The sequence below is a fragment of the Equus asinus genome, chromosome 9 (assembly GCF_041296235.1).
Source record: "Equus asinus isolate D_3611 breed Donkey chromosome 9, EquAss-T2T_v2, whole genome shotgun sequence".
NCBI classification, from domain to species: Eukaryota; Metazoa; Chordata; class Mammalia; order Perissodactyla; family Equidae; genus Equus; species Equus asinus.
The window spans coordinates 16,340,567-16,359,391 of NC_091798.1; the positions used below are offsets into that span (position 1 = coordinate 16,340,567).

Here is an 18,825-nt window from a genome sequence, read left to right on the forward strand (position 1 = left end):
GGAACATGGACACTGCAGCTGTCATCATGTCACTCATAATCACTTTTCTCTGCTCAAATGTGCACACCTGGGGAAGGTTGAAAACTCAGTCTTCTACATTATTTCCCATTACAGTTGGGCAGAAAACATCTGGCCAATTAATTTTCAGTAGTATATCTAGGAGGCTGGATCACCAATTACAGCATTCAAGAGTTCTTTTATTCATTACCTTCCTATCGTCAGCACACACTAGACCCAGGTAGCTGCTTGCTAGGAGAGCTTGCATTGCTAACATTCTAGAGAAGGATACAAAGAGAGGACCACAAATCATACAAGGCAGAACTGTAATTGGATATGATGTTCTCTTCAGATTTCTCTTACAAATACACAGAGTGCCTATACATAAGCCAAGTTAACCAGGTTATGAATCTAAATACTCTGCCAAAGACAGTAATGCATTTCCATTTGGACTAACCATGAGGTCAGGCAATAGTCTTCAAAACATCCTCACTCATTCTGTTTCCTAATAAAGAAAAGGAAACACAGTTCTCAGGATAACTATTAAGAGCTCCCAAAATTTATCCTGAAGAGGATGGTTCAGTTTTAAATAATGAACCATCCCTTCCTATTACAAACAATTATTTTCTACTGTAATGATACTCACTAAAAATCTCAGTTTGGGTCCATCATTAAAGCAGAAATTTAGGGGCAGGAGATGTATGCGTAGCCGGCTTCTCTTCTAGGACTCTGTGTTCTCTCTAACTACCATTTGTACAATAACTACAAGTCTCTGCCAGTTCTTAGGCTATTATTTAAGGCTTTTTAAAGAATAAATATCAAGTAATCTGAAATGGCATCTTAAAGGGTGAAAGTGCAGCCGTTTTTTTTTATGGTTGCTACCTGTGGGGAATAAAAGGAGAATTTTCTTGCTCTGGAAGGCACACTTCCACTCTGCCTAATGGAGAATATGCACTTTAACAATATCTGATGTGGCACAGAATTTCAACATGCCCATTCAACACCTATGTTCATCTTGAAGCAGGTCAGGAGTATTGGTGCTGGAATATTGAAAGAATATTTGATAATTACAATTTTGTAATGCTGTAAATCTATACAATGCATATATAGACTATATGTGTGTGTTTACACATACACAGAAAGTTTTAGAGTAGGTCAAAAGTTGCATCAGCATCTAGAATTTTTTACTTCAAGAACTATTTCTCTCTTACCATAGATGATATTGGTAGAAATGAAGTATCTCATCTTCTCTGTCAGTGGGCGGACATGTGACTCGAGCTTCATGGATCAGATCCTGTTTCCTGAGTCACTCTCCTGGCATATCCTCGACGAGACCCTCTACTAGTTTCTGTTACCTAGATTTCAGAGCTTCTCTAGTTCCTATCCGTTTGGGAGGCTTGATTTTTCAGCCATTCATTTGATTCTGTGAGATGGCCAATACACTTTCAATTTATTATTTTTCTACTTACATTAGCCAGTATTGGTCTCTGTTGCATGCAACCAATGGTTTCTGATTCATGATATATACACCTCCCCATGCTTCCTGCAACCTCCCACTTTACAAAATTGGACACAGGATATGCATCCTGTCCTGCCCCTATAAAAAGCAAGACTGCTTTGGATTTAACTCATAAAACATCCTCACCTTCAATTACATTAGTAAAATAGTCTTTAAGACCAATGAAAGTGATTTAAATATGTGTTTTGTTTTACTTTTTACTTTCCTCAAACTAAAAATTAAAAAAAAATAACTTCATTGATCTGGAAACATTAATCTTTTCTCAGCCCTTGGACAAAACCTGACTATAAGTAAATAGGTTAGTTTCTATATTTAGACATCAGTTGGAATATTTTTTCAAGTTTTAAGTAATCCACATAGCATGTTAAATTGTGGTGCCTCTCTTTTTTCTCTGACAGATTCCAACCTTTTGATTCTCTGCCTTCTTTCTTTGCTACAGTAAATTGATCCTTTAAAACATCCAGGTGCAAATGAATTAATGGTCTTCTATTGTGAGTGAGAGTGATGGAGTCCCTCCCCCAACCTTCTCCACATTGAGGTCCTTTCCCCTTCTGAGAAACCCACATATCAATTAAACTCACCTGCTAATTAAAAGCTTGTTTGGAAAAATCCTTGCTAGTTAGAAGCAAAAGAAAGTGTAAAGGTGTCTAAAAATAGAGACTTTGAATGTCAATTACTTCCTTCCTCCTCGGTTCTTGGTTCCTTGGGTTGAATTGAACGCTGGTAAAGAGCTAGAAGAGGGGAAAAAAGAAAGAAAAAATAGTGAGTGTCTTTGTCACCTATATTTCCCTGGGAGTTTATCATTGGTTTAGTAACTTCAGCTGTTTGTCAGCAACATAAGGATGCACAGTTTTTATTCATGAGACGGAAACACCATTTCTCACTCCTTCTTCTACAGCCACACTGATTTCCTGTATAAAGGCAGCAGAAACCACAATTCTTAGATGTTGGCAGTCAACAGTCAAGCCAGAGCTTTTGCAAGCTGGAAAAATCAGAGGAATGAAAGTGAATGTGGAAATTATGCCCTGTTCTCTTTCTTAATGACACCTGCCTGCTCTTAGGTCCTCAAGTGCTGCTCATTCTTGCTGCTTTTCCTGAGAAATGGGTCCTAAGGGCAGATTTATACCAATCCTAGATTGTCTTCTCTCTCTTTTCTATCTCAGACTTGAAAGCTATATTGCTCTAAAGTAACATGATAAGTATCAAACTATACACAATCTCTCCCAGGAGACTGGGAAATCACATGTATGAACAAAGCCCTTTTTTTTAACTGTACTAGACAATGAGAACAAATTAAATTATAACCTGCCTTAGAAGAAGATGGCTAATTTATCTGTTTATTCATTCACTCAATAGATTTTTGTTAAAGGTTCACTATTTCGTAGTCACTGGGTTAGCAGGTGGAGTTAGAACTGTAATTAAGATCTAGTCCCAGCCCTTGGGGAGTTTATAGTCTGGTAAAAAAAAAAATACAAACTGAGAGTAAATAGAAATTACAATAGCATGTGTTAAAGCTGGTAATCAGAGAAACACAGGCAGCTAAGTCAGATATGGGAGCTCTAACAAAGGCTTTTAGAAATGGTTAAAGTTAAGCTAAGGCCCAAAGGTTGAAAATGAAGTAGCAAGGAGAATAAGAAGAGAGACATTCCAATGTCGTGGAATGGGCACCATGAAAGAGACGAGTACACTTCTGGGAACTGTCTATAGTTCATTGGATCTGGAGCATAGAGAGTAAAGGGAAAGCCCAGAAAAAGATCAAAATACAATGGTATTTTAAACTGTCTTCTGTAATAGTCAGAAATTAGTGATTTTTTTAAATAATAGGATGTATAGATAGAAATAGAAAGCACAAAGGTTCTCCATTTCATGACTTCCTTTATGATATGCAAAAACAAAACAGGGCATGTTTAGGTGGCTATGAAAAAAATTGTTTACAAAAAAATTTGGATTTAACCGACTTTACATAATTTAAGTCCAACATAGATATTTGCTGTAGAGATTTAAACTCATAGGATTCAGGTAGACTGCATGACACAGAATGAGGATAATATCGTGACTACTACAGAAAAATCCTATAAAAACATGAAGACTTCTTGGGAAAAAAATGATTTCCCAAAATGTTTATGTTCAAAACTAGGATATGGTTTGAAAAAAGAGAGAAGATACATGCACACAATGGAATACTGTGTATCAATGAGATTAGAGCTAGCATGATAATCTTCAATCCACTTCAGGTAAGAATTATTGAGTACCTGCTACGTGTCAAGCTTTTTAGTAGGTTCTAGGGCAATCACAATTGATGTGAGATGCAGTCAAGTCTTGATGCTTAAAGACTAACAAGGAAGATAGATTACTAAAAAGAACTCTCAGTGAGCACTCAGTGTTCTGCTATGTTCCTTCTATATATTCTATTACCTAGAACATAAGGCAAGAAACTTTGCTTATTCACGGCTGTATCCACGGTGCCTAAAACAGTGCCTGGAACAGTGCTTAAGTTCAGTGTGTAAATTGTATTTCATTGAGTGGTCTCTGGATATGAGGATTTCAGCTCTACTTTTGATGTAACATTGTGGCTAATAGCCCTCTTAATCTCTTTCCACATCTTGTTTTTTTTGAGGCCGACAGAAACTGTACCCCTGTCTATGAAATCCAAAGCTCTTAGACAAATCTTATAGCCCCAAATTAGTCCTCCAAGCTGCAAATCACCCTCCAATGGTTTCTTATTGCAATTAAAATAAAATCTCAACTTCTTACCAAGGCATATGGTTCCCCAATTATGTCTCCCTTTTCATCTCAACACCCATCTGACATTTTCTACATGCTAGGCACACTGGCTTTCTTTCTGTGCCTCAAGCACACCGCACATGTTTTCACTTTATGACCTTTGACCTTTTTTCCTCTGCCTGGAATGCTCTTCCCCCCAGAACTTTGCATGGCTCACTTGTATCATAAAGATTTCAGATTGAATGTTGCTTCTTCAGCGAGGCCCTCTCTGACCGCCCATCAGTATTATTCTATCATATCATCCTGCTTTATATTCTTCATAGCAGTTCCTCTTACTTGACATTTTCCTATTGTTTGTGTCTTTTCCTATTCTCCACAACTAGACTGTTAGCTCCATAAAGAAAAGGAAATTACATTGTTTATCATTAAAGGAGTGCCTTATCATAGCAAGTTCTTAATAAATATTTGTTTATTGCATAAGTGAATAAATTATCAAAGGACAAGCAGTCTTTCATTTAAGTTGAGAGAAACTATAGACATTGCTACCTGTAACAGAAGATTCAGGGCAGTAGCTCTAATATTACAACTTATCCAATTTTTAGTGGCGTAGACATAAATTATAAGCCTATAATTGAGATCAATTCTCAAAAGGTATTTAAAAAAATCCGTAAACATTTTGTCCCTACCTCCTCCCTAAAAGGAGCTCATAGGCATACCTCATTTTATTGCACTTAATTTTACTGTGCTTCACAGACACTGCGGTTTTAAAAATTGAATGTCTATGGCAACCCTGGTCAAGCAAGTCTATCGGCGCCATTTTTCCGACAGCATTTGCTTACTTCATGTCTATGGGTCACATTTTGGTAATTCTCTCACTATTTCAAATTTTTTCATTATTATTATGTTTGTTATGGTGATCTGTGATCAATGATCTTTGATGTTACTATTGTAATTTTTTTGGGTGCCACAAATTTACCCATATAAGACAGCAAACTTAATTGAGAGATGTGTATGTTCTGACTGCTCCACCGACCTGCCCTCCCCCTGTGCCTCTCCCTCTCCTCCGGCCTCCCTACTCCCTGAGCCACAACAATATTGAAATTGGCCAATTAATAACCCTACGATGGCTTTCACTGTTCAAGTGAAAGGGAGAGTCACATATCTCTCACTTCAAATCAAAAGCTAGAAATGATTAAACTTAGTGAGGAAGGTATGTTGAAAGCTGAGACAGGCCCAAAGCTAGACCTCTTGCACCAAACGGTTAGCCAAGTTATGAATGCAAAGGAAAAGTTTTTGAAGGAAAAGAAAAGTGCAACTTCAGTGAACACACAAATGATAAGACAGCAAAACAGCCTTATTGCTGATATGGAGAAAGTTTTAGAGGTCTGGCTAGAAGACCAAACCAGCCACAACATTCCCTTAAGCCAAAGCCTAATCCAGAGCAGGGCCCTAACTATCTTCAATTCTATGAAGGCTGAGAGAGATGAGGAAGCTGAAGAAGAAAAGTCAGAAGGTAGCAGAGACTGGTTTGTGAGTTAAGGAGAGAAGCGATCTCTATAACAGAAAAGTGCACGTTGAAGCAGCAAGAGCTGATGTAGAAGCTGCAGCAAGTTCTCCAGAAGATCTAGCCAAGATAATGAATGAGGCTGGCTACACTAAACAACATATTTTCAATGTAGACAAAACAGTCTTCTATTGGAAGAAGATGCCAGGTAGGACTTTCATAGCTAGAGAGGAGAAGTCAATGCCTGGCTTCAAAGCTTCAAAGGACAGGCTGACTCTCTTGTTAGGGGCTAATGCAGCTGGTGACCTTAGTTGTAACTCAATGCTCATTTATCATTCCAACAATCCTAGGGCCCTTAACAATTATGCTAATTCTACACTCCCTGTGCTCTGTAAATGGAATAACAATGACAGTATATCTGTTTATAACCTGATTTAATGAACATTTAAGCCCATTATTGAGACCCACTGCCTAGAAAAAGAGATTCCTTTCAAAATATTACTGCTCATTGATAATGCACCTGGTTACCCAAGAGCCCAGATGGAGGTGTACAACCAGATTAATGTTGTTCTCATGCCTGCTAACACAACTATCCATTCTACAGGCCTTGGCTCAAGAAGTAATTTTGACTTTCAAGTCTCAGTATTTAGGAAATACATTTCATAAGGCTATAACTGACATAGATAGTGATTCCTCTGATGGATCTGACCAAAGTAAATTGAAAATCTTCTGGAAAGGATTCACCATTCTAGATGCCATTAAGAACATTCATGATTCCTGAGAAAAGGTCAGAATATCAACATTACGTGTCTGTTGGCTGTCTGTATATCTTCTTTGGAAAAATGTCTGTTCATTTCCTCTGCCCATTTTTTGATCAGGTTGTTTGTTTTTTGTTGTTGAGTTGTATGAGTTCTTTATATATTTTGGAAATTAACCCCTTGTCAGATATATGATTTGCAAATATTTTCTCCCAGTTAGTGGGTTGTCTTTTCGTTTTGTTCATGGTTTCTTTTGACTTACAAAAGCTTTTTAGTCTGATGTAGTACCCTTTGTTAATTTTTTTGTTTGTTTCCCTTGCTTGAGTAGACATGGTATTCGAAAAGATGCTGCTAAGACTGATGTCAGAGTGTACTGCCTATATTTTCTCCTAGGAGTTTTATGGTTTCAGGTCCTACATTCAAGCCTTTAATCCATTTTGAGTTAATTTTTGTGTATGGTGCAAGATAATGGTCTACTGTCATCCTCTTGCAAGTGGCTGTCCAGCCACTTTTTTGAAGAGACTTTCCTTTCTCCATTGTATGTTCTTAGCTCCTTTGTCAAAGATTAGCTGTCTGTAGATGTGTGGTTTTACTTCTGGGCTTTCAATTCTATTCCGTTGATCTGTGTGTCTGTTTTTGTGGCATTATCACGCTGTTTTGATTACTATAGCTTTGTAGTATGTTTTGAAGTGAGAGATTGTGATGCCTCCAGCTCAGGGATTGTGATGCCTCCAGCTTTGCTCTTTTTTATCAGGATTGCTTTAGCTACTTGGGGTCTTTTATTGTTCCGTATGAATTTTAGGATTCTTTGTTCTATTTCTGTGAGGAGCGTCATTGGGATTCTGATTGGGATTGCACTGAATCTGTAGATTGCTTTAGGTAATATGGACATTTTAACTATGCTTATTCTTCCAATTCATGAGCATGAAATATTACTAAGGAAATGTAAATCAAAACTACAATGAGATATCACCTTACACCCGTCAGAATGGCTATAATTTTCAAGACAAAAAGTAACAAATGTTGGAGAGGTTGTGGAGAAAAGGGAACCCTCATACACTGCTGGTGGGAATGAAAACTGGTTCAGCCACTATGGAAAACAGTATGGAGATCTCTCAAAAAGTTAAAAATAGAAATATCATATGATCCAGCTATTCCAGCTATTGGGTATTTATCCAAAGAAATTGAAATCAATAATCCAAAGAGATTTATGCACCTCTATGTTCATTGCAGAGTTATTCACAATAGCCAAGACTTGGAAGCAATCCAAGTGCCCTTCTACAGGAGAATGGATAAAGAATATGTGGTATATATATATATATATACCATGGACTAGTACTCAGCCATAAAAAGACAAAGTCGTCTCATTAGCAACAACATGGATGGACCCTGAGGGTATGATGTCAAGTGAAATAAGCCAGACAGAGAAAGACAAATACTGCATGATTTCACTCATATATAGAAGATAAACAAACACATGGATACAAAGAACAGATTAGTGGTTACCAGAAGGGAAGGGGGCTGGGGGCTGGGCAAAAGGAGTAAAAGGGCACATATGTATGGTGACAGATCATAGACTACTGGTGGTGAGCATGACAGTCTATACAGAAATTGATAAATAATAAGCTACACCTGAAACTAGACAACGTTATAAACCATTATGATCTCAATAAAATAATTGAAAAAATATATCAACATTATAACAGGAGTTTGGAAGAAGTTGATTCCAATCCTCATGGATGACTTTGAGGGGTTAAAGACTTCAGTGGAGGAAGGAACTACAGATGTGGTTGAAATAGCAAGAGAACTAGAATTAAAAGCGAAGCCTGAAGAAATGACTGAATTGCTTCAATCTCATGATAAAACTTTAACGGCTGAGGAGTTGCATCTTATGGATGAGCAAAGAAGGTGGTTTCTTGAGATGGAATCTAGTCTTGGTGAAGATGCTGTGAAGACTGCTGAAATGACAAGAAAGGATTTAGGATATGAGATAAACTTAGTTGATAAAGCAGTAGCAGGGTTTGAGAGGACTGATTCCAATTTTGAAAGAAGTTCTACTGTGGGTAGAATGCTATCAAAGAGCATCGCATGCTACAGAGAAATCATTTGTGAAAAGAAGAGTCAATTGATGCAGCAAAGTTCATTGTTGTCTTCATTTGAGAGATTGCCACAGTCACCCCAGCCTTCAGCAACTACCACCCTGATCAGTCAGCAGCCATCAACATCGAGGCAAGACCCTCCACCAGCAAAAAGATTATGACTCGCTGAAAGCTCAGGTGATGGTTAGCATTCTTTTTAGCAATAAAGTATTTTTAATTAAAGTATGTACATTGTTTTTTTAGACATAATGCTATTGCACACTTAACAGACTATAATATAGTGTAAACATAACTTTTATATGCACTGGGAAACCAAAAAATTCATGGGACTTGCTTTATTGTGCTGTTTGCTTTATTGCGGTGGTCTGGAGCTGAACCCGCAATCTCTCTGAGATATTCCTGTACTTTTAAGAGAAATTTTATTCTGAAAATCAGTTTTGGTCTGACAAATGACCCAATGAGCATAGGGCTATGGAGTGTAAAAACTTCCACTGTAATTTCCCTCAATATTTTAAACTTTAAATAGCTTTTTATAATTGAGCATAAAATACCTTCACTCATACTGGCTATAAAGAAAAATACAGTGTAAAGAACATCATTCTGCAAGATCCATGAATTACTCTCTTATCTTTTATAAAGACTAAAGCCTAGACTGCACCAGTGATAGATTACTGTAGGATAGCCTACGCACGGAAGAGAACAAAACGTAGAATTCTTGTTCTACGTTAACATCATGACCTGGGACATATGGTATTCTGAAGTGGACAGAAAGGAATACACTCAAGCCACTTCTCCAAAGTTTAATATCATAAAAATTAGAAGTGAGCAATACATTATGAGTGGACCATAGTCCTTTATAAGTGCAATTCATATAAGCAGACTGTAGACTAATCACCTGTTCATTTCATTTCCATGGAAAAGATATTTTTTAAATTAGGGAGGTAGCATAGGAAAGGGGTTAAAAACATGGGTTTTGGAGCCAGAAACCCTTAGATTCATAACTCACTGTTTTGCTATCTATGAGTTCTTGGGCAATTTACTATAAGTTTGTGAATCACAGTTTCCTCATCTGTAAAACACAGATAGCAATTCTCACTTCCACGGAGTCATGAGCTTAAATGTGGTAATGAATGTGTTTAACATAGTACCTGACACATAGTGAAAGCTCAATAAATGTTAGCTATTATTATTAGCCTCATTATTTTTAACAGAAAATTAAAAATGGAAGTGACATTGTAAAAAGTGTAAAATTAACCCTTAAAATTGAAATCTTTTACTAGACTTTTGAAATTTTGATATTTGAAAGTACAGGATTTTTATTTTATTTTTCCCTTTGTTATTTTTCTTTTAAACTTCTAAAGCAACCACTTGCCTGCTCCATTTCTCAGCTATTATATTTGCCCACATTTCACAGTGATTTCCCAATGCTTCTTCAGTGCAATAGTAAAATAAGATTTCATTTTATTTTTTATTTTATGTACAGAGGCTCTAACCCCAAAATTTCTCTAATATTTGCACAGTGTCCTCTCATATCTCAAGTCTCTCTTAGAAGTTTCCTAATATATTTTGCATCTAATTATCAGGAATTTAAGTAATTTTTACTGATGTCATCATTCTCTTAATTTAGCAAATCTTAGGTTCATCTATGTTGCAGACAGGTGTGTTATCTTGTACATGGCAGAGGATGGGTGCTCCATCCCTTCAGAAAGCAATCAGTGAGGCAGGTTTCTTGCATATAATATTGTTTTCATCTTATCTCCTATCTTTTTCATTCATCTGGTGTAGTCCTACAATGCCCAAATCAGAAGATGTGCTGCACTTCACAATGGAATGCAAAACTCCTTTCATCCCTCACTAGGTTAATCCTTTATTCTCTTTGAAAAATAGAATTCACCTTTTTTCTCCTTTAGAGTAAGACTATTTCTGTTTTTGCAGAAATATGTAATGTTTTCTCACACTTGAAGCCTGTGCACGGAAAACTAACCAGAGCAGTTTGGTTTTTTTTTTTTTTTTTTTTTATGATTATCTATAGGTTATAAAGCACAATTTGTTTTCATCCACAATCAGCTGGAATTCCAGAGGTCTGAATCATGTGCTAACTACTCTGGTTAATTAGAGCACTATTTAATTTTTGTAATTCAGCCTGAGCCTGAATAGTGCAAAATCCATTTGACCTGTATCTTACAGCCATCCGTTTGCCACAAGTCTCAGACCTCTTTAATGATGAACTACTCTGACTGTTAATCACCTTTGGGCCTCCTGTTCCTTCTCTTTACAAATTAAAAAGGAGCCTGAAAAAACCTCCTGGTGCAAGGTGCACAGGCAGTACCGTGAGGTGGCAAGCATAGAAAACTAACAGCATTCCTGAATACTGATAGCTAAAAAAGGTAGTGAAACCATCTCCAACCCTCCTCCACTATTTGTGCATTTAGGAAAACAATAACAAGATGAAAAAGAAGCACGCTGAGCTAAGCGGAGAGTGGCAGGGGATGAGCGGAGAAATAGATGTGGTCACGTCCTGTGTGGTGTGTGTTTATGAGGGACAGGGGCTGCAATGATCAGATTGCAGTTTTAAAAGATCCTGGGTATACAGTGAGTTTAGAGAGGGTGAATATCAAAGTGCTACAAATGGTAAGCTAGCTTGTTGTATTCCAAGCAAGGAAGGATAGCAAGTTGGATATAGAATGGTAGTATTAAACAGCCATTCATGTAAACATTATTTACTGAGCAGAGTATGTTAGGCCTTATTTTAGATGTCAGGAAAAGAATTTTAAATACAAATGGTAATATTCCTGCTCTAGTAAAGCTTACTTTCTAATTGGAGAGAGCTGAGAGGCAGAATGAATAAACAAATAAGAGACAAAACTCGTGAGGTTCCTGTAGAGCGATGTGATTCAGGCAGAGTTGGAGGGGACTTCAGACTGGGAGATTAGCAAAGAAGAGTTCTCTGAAGACAGGACATCAAAACAAAGCACTGACCGATGAGTAGCCACAAAGTGCACTAAGCAGGAACGAACTTGATATATTCAAAGAAAAGAAAGAAAATTGGTGTGACTGGAGTAGAGAAGGAGAGGAAGAATAAAAGCTGATGAAGCAGAAATAGGACTTTTGAGGTTGAGTGAGAGTTTGGGTATTAAGTGAAAACTTGTATGAAAGGAAATGACATCATTGGAATTAGGTCTTTAGCAGATCACTCCAGCTCCTCAGTAGTTCATGGATTGCAAAGGTCAAGAAGAGACATAGCTAGACCAGTTCATAAATATTTACTCTAGCACACGTTACCATGATAGATCCAGGTGAGAGCAATAGAGATGAAGAGCAGAGGCAAGATTTCAGAGATTTTGAAGGCAATGTTGACAGCCCCTATTGATCAATATGGAGGTTGGAAGAAATAAACAAATCAAGGAAAAATTCTAGATCTCGGACTCCAGCAGTTAGGTGGATGTGGTGCCATTTATGAGGTGGAGAAGCTTGGGAAGAGTAAGTTCCAAAAGGAAAATATGGCTAAAATGTTAACGTTGGCATGCCTATCATATATCCATCCATGTGGATATGTCAGATTGGAAGTTAGGGGCACAAGTCTGGAGTTTGGAATAAGTTCAAAAAAGGAGATATAAATGTGGAACTCATTGGGAAATAGGTGGTGTTTTAAGGCATGGAATTAGACGAGTGTGTAGACAGAAAGGGCTAAAGTTGGAGCCTTCTGTGGGCAAGCAGAGCAGCAGACATAAGAAGAGTGAGAAGGGGAAGCCTAAGGGTTAGAGGAAAACTAGAGTGTGTCATGGGAGTCAAAAGAAGGAAGAAGTTCAAGAAACAGAGAGGGGTCCACTGTGAGAAATGCTGCTGAGGGTTCAAGCAAGGTAAGACGGACAAAAGTGGGTGAGTTTCAAGATTTGTGTCAGAGGAGTATTCCATCACAGAACTTGTTGATGGGTTGGATGTGGTACATAGATCATGGGCCTCCCATAGCCCTTCTCCATGTCACTCCAGCCTCCTTCCTACTTCTCTGCCTTCCTTGTACTTTTGGTCCATAATCTCACAAAAACAATCAACAAAAAGTAAACATTCCTGGTTTGCTATCCTTTCCATGCCTCTCATTTTTCTCCTATACCACCCCCTTTTCACACTATTGCTTAAGCTAACCTCCTAAAACACAGGTTGGATTCTCCCTTCAAAAATTTTCAGCAGCATTCCCTTGTCTGAGATTAAACTGAAAATTCTACCTTCAAAGCTCAGCTTTAACGCGTCTGACCCATCAAATGGTCTCTGACTGCTCTTACAGAATTATCCTTTCTTCTGCTGTTTCTACAGTTTCCATTAAGCAATACCTACACAAAGAACTTTTAAAATTCTGTCTTGGGGTTTTTATATTTCTGTTTTCCCTGTTACACTGAAAATACCTTTAGAGGAATTACTACAGGTTTGGCTGAACAACAACAACAAAAACAAAGCAACAATAGTAGCAGAAGTACCAGGTCAAAAATAATCATTAATATTTGAGTGCTTACTATGTGCCAGACACAATACTTAGCACTTTAAATGTCACTTTAGTATTTCTTGACCCTTTGGGGCAAGTACCAGTATTATCCCAATTTTACAGATGAGGAATCTGAGGAAGAGAAAGATAAGTCATATGTCTAAGGTCAAATGACTATCTTTTATAGATCCTATGCTCATTGAGCAGGATTCGAAGTTTATCTTCTCTCCAAGTTTACGGGGTCTTCCCCATCATAATGCATAGAAACAATCAGTGGACTGAAAACCAAAGGGCCTCATTTCAGAAAGACAAGAGTCGTTTAACTTAATTATCATAAATTTCAGGTTAAAAGCTGCTTTGGCTTCCAAATCAATCAAAAGTTACACCTCCAGTCTGTATATATGTTGGGGGGGGTCTTCAATTAGTCCTGACCCACATACACCTTTAATTGAGGTCTGCTTATGAGATGGTTCATTTAATTACCAGGATACAACCTACATGTGTGCCCAGGGCATGGAGAATGAGGCTAAAACTGGCAGCCTGAAAATGGGGAACAATATAAAAGCATCCCCCAGACCACCAGGCAACAGGAAGAGAGAACTTGGGGAGCACTTGACTTAAGGACCCCTTGACACAGCACACTACAGAGCTGCTGGGTTTGGCCAATTTCCTATCTCTCAATGAAAGTAGATTTCATGTCTAATTATGGATAAGCTATTTTTGTCATATTCCCCTACAGGGTCACTGCTTCCAATCCTGCACTTATTAATTTGGGAAACATTTTGGAAAATAGTTGAGATTAAGACTGATGGGTGCTATTTTAAACTATACTCCAAAGAGAGAAGCTGAAATAAGCAACTCGGTGCATCCTTCGTAAGTTGACAGGCAGTGAATTGTAGCAAAAGGAATTAAGCTCCAGGACAAAATTAAGTGCTATAAAGCATAGTTTTATAATCATTTCTATGCTTGTGAAACCTGGTTCTGTTAGCACAGGACGTTAAGTTTCCAAAGACATTTTGTTTGAATGCGTCTGAATTAGGATACCATTCAGTGAAGAGTTGTAATGGCTTGTGTGTTTTTATAAAAACATTTAAACTCGGCTTTTTTTTTTTCCTTGGCCTGAGTCTTCAACTTCATACCTAGCTTACAGTAATCTTTGAACTAGCCTCTTTGATGGTTATTCCTAGATCTACCCTATTCTGCAAGCTGTGGCCAATTGATCTCTTCTAAAAACATCACTTGTATCATGTCACCCACTATCCTCTTGTTGCTTAAGAATCCACAGGCCTCCCTGCTGTCCACTGAGCAAATTCCATATAATTCAACCTGACATTCAGCTGGCTCCACCCTAGATTCTCAGTCTGAAAGTAAATCCTCTCAGTCCTGCTGATTCCAAATTCCTCCTCATTACATGCACATACATTCTTGGCTTTTCCTCTTACCTATTCTTTCTCAGTCCACACTTTTTGTTTTTCAGAGTTGAGCACAAAAATCACTTCCTCAATAAACCTCTTCCAAATAGCTCCCTCTATTTAGTTATCTATAAATTCAACACCTGTAATCAGTGCAGTACAGAATACACACTTCTAACACCCTTAACTAAATGCCTTACCATTGTACTCGATTTTTTTCATGTACATGTATTGTCTTTTCAATTAAGTAATAAATTCCTCAAGGGAACACATGGATTCTTGTTGTTGTTATGTGATTGTCTACATACATCCTAACACAGTGTTAAGCAAGCAGAAGAAACAATAAATGTGTTTTGAAGGAAGTGAAAAGTTTTCTACATGGCAGAGCAGAAAGTGCACCAGATTAAGAAATGGTAAAGCAGGTTCTCGTCTTGACTGTAGCAGTATCAATTGTGTGGTGTCGAGCAAAGCACTTAACTCCTTTAAAACCCAGTTAACAAATTTGTAAGCTAGGAGTGTCTTCCTTACCTATTACAAAAGAATGATGTGAAGAAGCCAGGAAGCAATGTATGTAAAAGTGTTTTCTTTTCAAACGAGAACTTCTCTGTATTGTAATATACTTCCACATACAGAATGGAAACCAATCTTCCTCATCCTGGAGATATTTTTGAAACAGATTTTCACTTTGTGGAAGCAGTCAACAAGGGCAAACAAATAATATAAAACAGTATGAAAAGTGAATTAAAATATGACCAAACAAAAGACATATACACAATGGTTCGTACTAGCTTTATTCATAATAGCTCAAAACTGAAAATAAACCAAACATTTATCAACAGGTTAATCAATAAGCAAATTGTGGCATATTCATTCAATGAAGTACTACTTAGAAATAAAAACAGGATGAGTTAAGAGGAATGAATCTCAAAAGTATCATGCTGAGCAAAAGAAGCCACACCCCAAAGAGTGTGTGTTGTATTCTTCCATTTAGATGAAATTCCAAAAAAAGACGAATCTAATCCATACTATCAGACAAGTAGATCAGTGGTTATCTGGTGCCAAGACTGGGAGTAGGGATCAACTGGGATAGGGTACAAGGACCTTTTTGGAGTGATTGATATGTTCTATACCTTGATGGTCATGGTGACACCATGAGTGTATATATTTGCCAAATTCATTGATATATATCTTAAGTAGGTACATTTTATTGTATGTAAACTTTATCTTAATAAAGTAAAACAAAGTCGCATTTGAAATTGATGTGTACCTTCATAATGGTTCCTGCAGAGATATAAACATTGATATGAGTATTATATATGGCTTTATATATTTTATATATTATACATGTCCGTCTATTAAAAGTGGCCTTCCTTCTACAATTGGAAAAATGAACGAATTACTTCTTTTGAGGAGCACTGAAGATTTTAGCCAGCAGGTCACTACTTTGGCAGCAAAGAGAGCAAAGTGAGATGGAATTTGCTCATGGACTTTGAGATCTAATATATCTGCCATAATTAGATGCATTATTTTCTTCTTATTGATGAATTAAAATCTACTTTTTTAAATATTAAGAAAACAATATTATTTTATTGAAAATAGGAGTATCTATTTTAGTTAGATTCCAACAGTCTGCAAAATGACCAACCCTCACTCTGTAGAATTTACATTTCTAAACTCAAAAAATCTGCAAAAGCTGACAACTGTACAGATTCTGTACTCTCCAATTATCTCCTTTCAGAGCCAGAACATACAAACACTTTTTTGCATTTAATTAAGTATTGCAATTCCAGATTATCTTTGATTAATGAAGAGCAATACAGCGTATAGCTAGAATTATGTGATTATTTCACAATTGATCTTTAATTATTCCATCTGATAATAATTTCACTAATTTTTCATAATATTCTCATCTAGCTTCTTATAAATGAGCTATAACAATTAATAATTTTCATTAACGTTCCTTGAAAATGATGTGAAGTTTTATATAGAACTCTTAACCTTCAAAAACTGTTTTTAAAATTTTAATTAAAGGATAAGCTGCACTGTCATACGGAAAACTGCATTTCTTCAGAAATAGCAAGTCAAGTAAACATTCAAATGGTTCCTTCTCTTTTTATTGAGTTTAGAAGTTGGTACTTGGGTGACTGGTCCTAAATCATTTGCTTTTCTCTCTCTCCTCCCTGCGTTTTTAATAGATTGGATTTCAGTGTCAGATGGATGTCGATTTCATGCTAATTTGACCCTTTCTATGTGACTTTGGCCAATTTACTTAACCTCTCTAAACTGCTGCAGCAGCGTTAAGAAGTTGGAAGTTAGAGCTTTCATTGGGGACACATGTGTCTTAAGACATGGGATTGGATGAGGCCACCTAAGGTGAGTGTGTAGATAGAGAGAAGGACCAAAGTTAAGAGCCTTTAGGCACTCCAATTCCAGGCAAGCAAAGCAGTGAAGTGCCAGGGAGACTGAGAAGAAGCAGATTGTGAGGCTGGAGGGAAACCAGAGGGTATCATGAGAGGCAAAAGAAGGAAGAGATTCAAGAAGAAGCTTACAATATTCTAAATACCCTTAACATTAATTATTCCATTTAACCCTCACAACAGCACTCTGAAGTGCATATATTGTCATCCACATTTTAGAAAACAAGGAAAAGAAAGCATACCAAGTTCATCCAGCTAAGGAGGGCAGAGTCAAGACTTCAACCTAATGCTATCTGATTTAGAACCCATTCTCATAAACACTACACTAAATTAAATCTTGTGCCCATAACATTCATCCTAGCGCCTGGTTCATAGTATGTGTTCACTAAATGGAGACTTTCTACTGCTTATTTACTGATTATAAACACCTTAGGTCCTTCCTGGCTGCCTTCTCTTGCTCTATAGATTGAGGCTGTGTGTGTATGGCCCCGACACGGCCTAGGCAGGGAACAATAAGGTAACTTGGACACTATTTGACTACAGAATCTAATCTTCTAGCAGTTGAAATTTTGGGAGATTGTTTGAACTGCTGGAGATCATGAAGGGACACAGCAGGACTAATGAGTATTGATGAACTTACACCTTCGTGTTGAGAATTTCATCCTCATTATACTTAGAGGGCATGACTTCAAAGTTGTTAGAAACTATATTGCCATTAATTAATGTTTAGAAACTCATGCATTGCTTCCAAATACATTTAAAGTAAAATATTTAAAGTAAAATTATCTATCATTTATTAAGGTTGCTCAGTGTGCCAGGCACTGTGCTGAATATTCAATGCACATTCCTCAACACTGTGAAATAAGCATTATTATCCTCTTTTTCTACGTGAGGAAACTGAGATTTTTAACTCTTTAGAGTTAGAGTAACTTGATGATAGTCACACAACTTGGAAATGGCAAAACCAGGACTGAAATTCTGAAACTTACTCCAGATTTAATTCTATACAATATGCCCAAAATGGATTATTTACTTGGGGAGAAATAGATTAGCTCATTGGGCATCAAAAGTTGATGTATATAATTGAATTTTTCCAAGTAGTTAATATAACACTTCAGGAAAACAAATTTTAAGATTGTTAACTGTTGGGGAGTAGAATTCTTTCTAAAATTGTTGCACACATTTCTGCCTTCTTTAGTATAGATAAGGATTTACATTTTCTTAATAGCATAAGGCATTCATTATAATCATCAGTTACGATACTGTTTCATAGGTGTAAAACCTAGTGGGTTGCAGACTTAAATGAATAGAAACCCTATAGTAAGAATTTATTTTCTTAAAAAAAATCCTCTAGCGTTAGCTGGCTTTACTTAAGATATTTGCATTTTTCTTAAAAAAACGGAGAAAAGAGTATTCACAGTCAGACTTCTACAAGACATAACAGGGCCAACTTTGTACAAAATTTATTAGAGAATCAAAGCTCAAAATATCAATCTCTGCAGCAATTTCCTCCTCCTCTGGGAAATGATCTTGTTCCGTGGTGCTGTCCTTTTTCTTTGTCTTGTCAACAAGAGTCAGGGCACAGTGTAGGATTCCTGCATTAGTAACACAAGGAGTAAGATCCTCTTCTTGTAAGTCTGCACCTATAGGTCTTTCTGACTCACTCACAGTGAATCCACTGGTGGGAACAAAGTGTCAAAAATCCAGCACCATTCAAGAGAGTTTTAAAGAGGGAATACTTGAAAATCTGCATATGGTTTATAACCAGAAGTTGATAACATAGAGCTAGGATATACGTTCACAATTTTTAAAAAAGACTCTTGAATGTTCAGAGATTCGAGTATAAGAAACAATCATTTGACCTTTAAAGTTACAGTGAGCTTCAACGTTCTTTCAATGTAAAATCACTTTCTAAAAA

The 18,825-nt window shown here is 37.0% G+C and overlaps 1 long non-coding RNA gene across 1 annotated transcript in view; it reads right to left on the bottom strand.

Annotated features, from left to right (window-relative positions):
• Positions 1-311: 311 nt before the first annotated feature.
• The window catches only part of LOC123288754 (uncharacterized), a 2,093,166-nt gene continuing 2,074,652 nt past the window's right edge, over positions 312-18,825 (bottom strand). The window contains exons 11-12 of the long non-coding RNA XR_011505731.1: positions 2,098-2,247; positions 312-502 (exon numbers count right to left, since the gene is read on the bottom strand). This is a non-coding gene — a long non-coding RNA (uncharacterized lncRNA). The remainder of the gene's footprint in view (positions 503-2,097; positions 2,248-18,825) is intronic.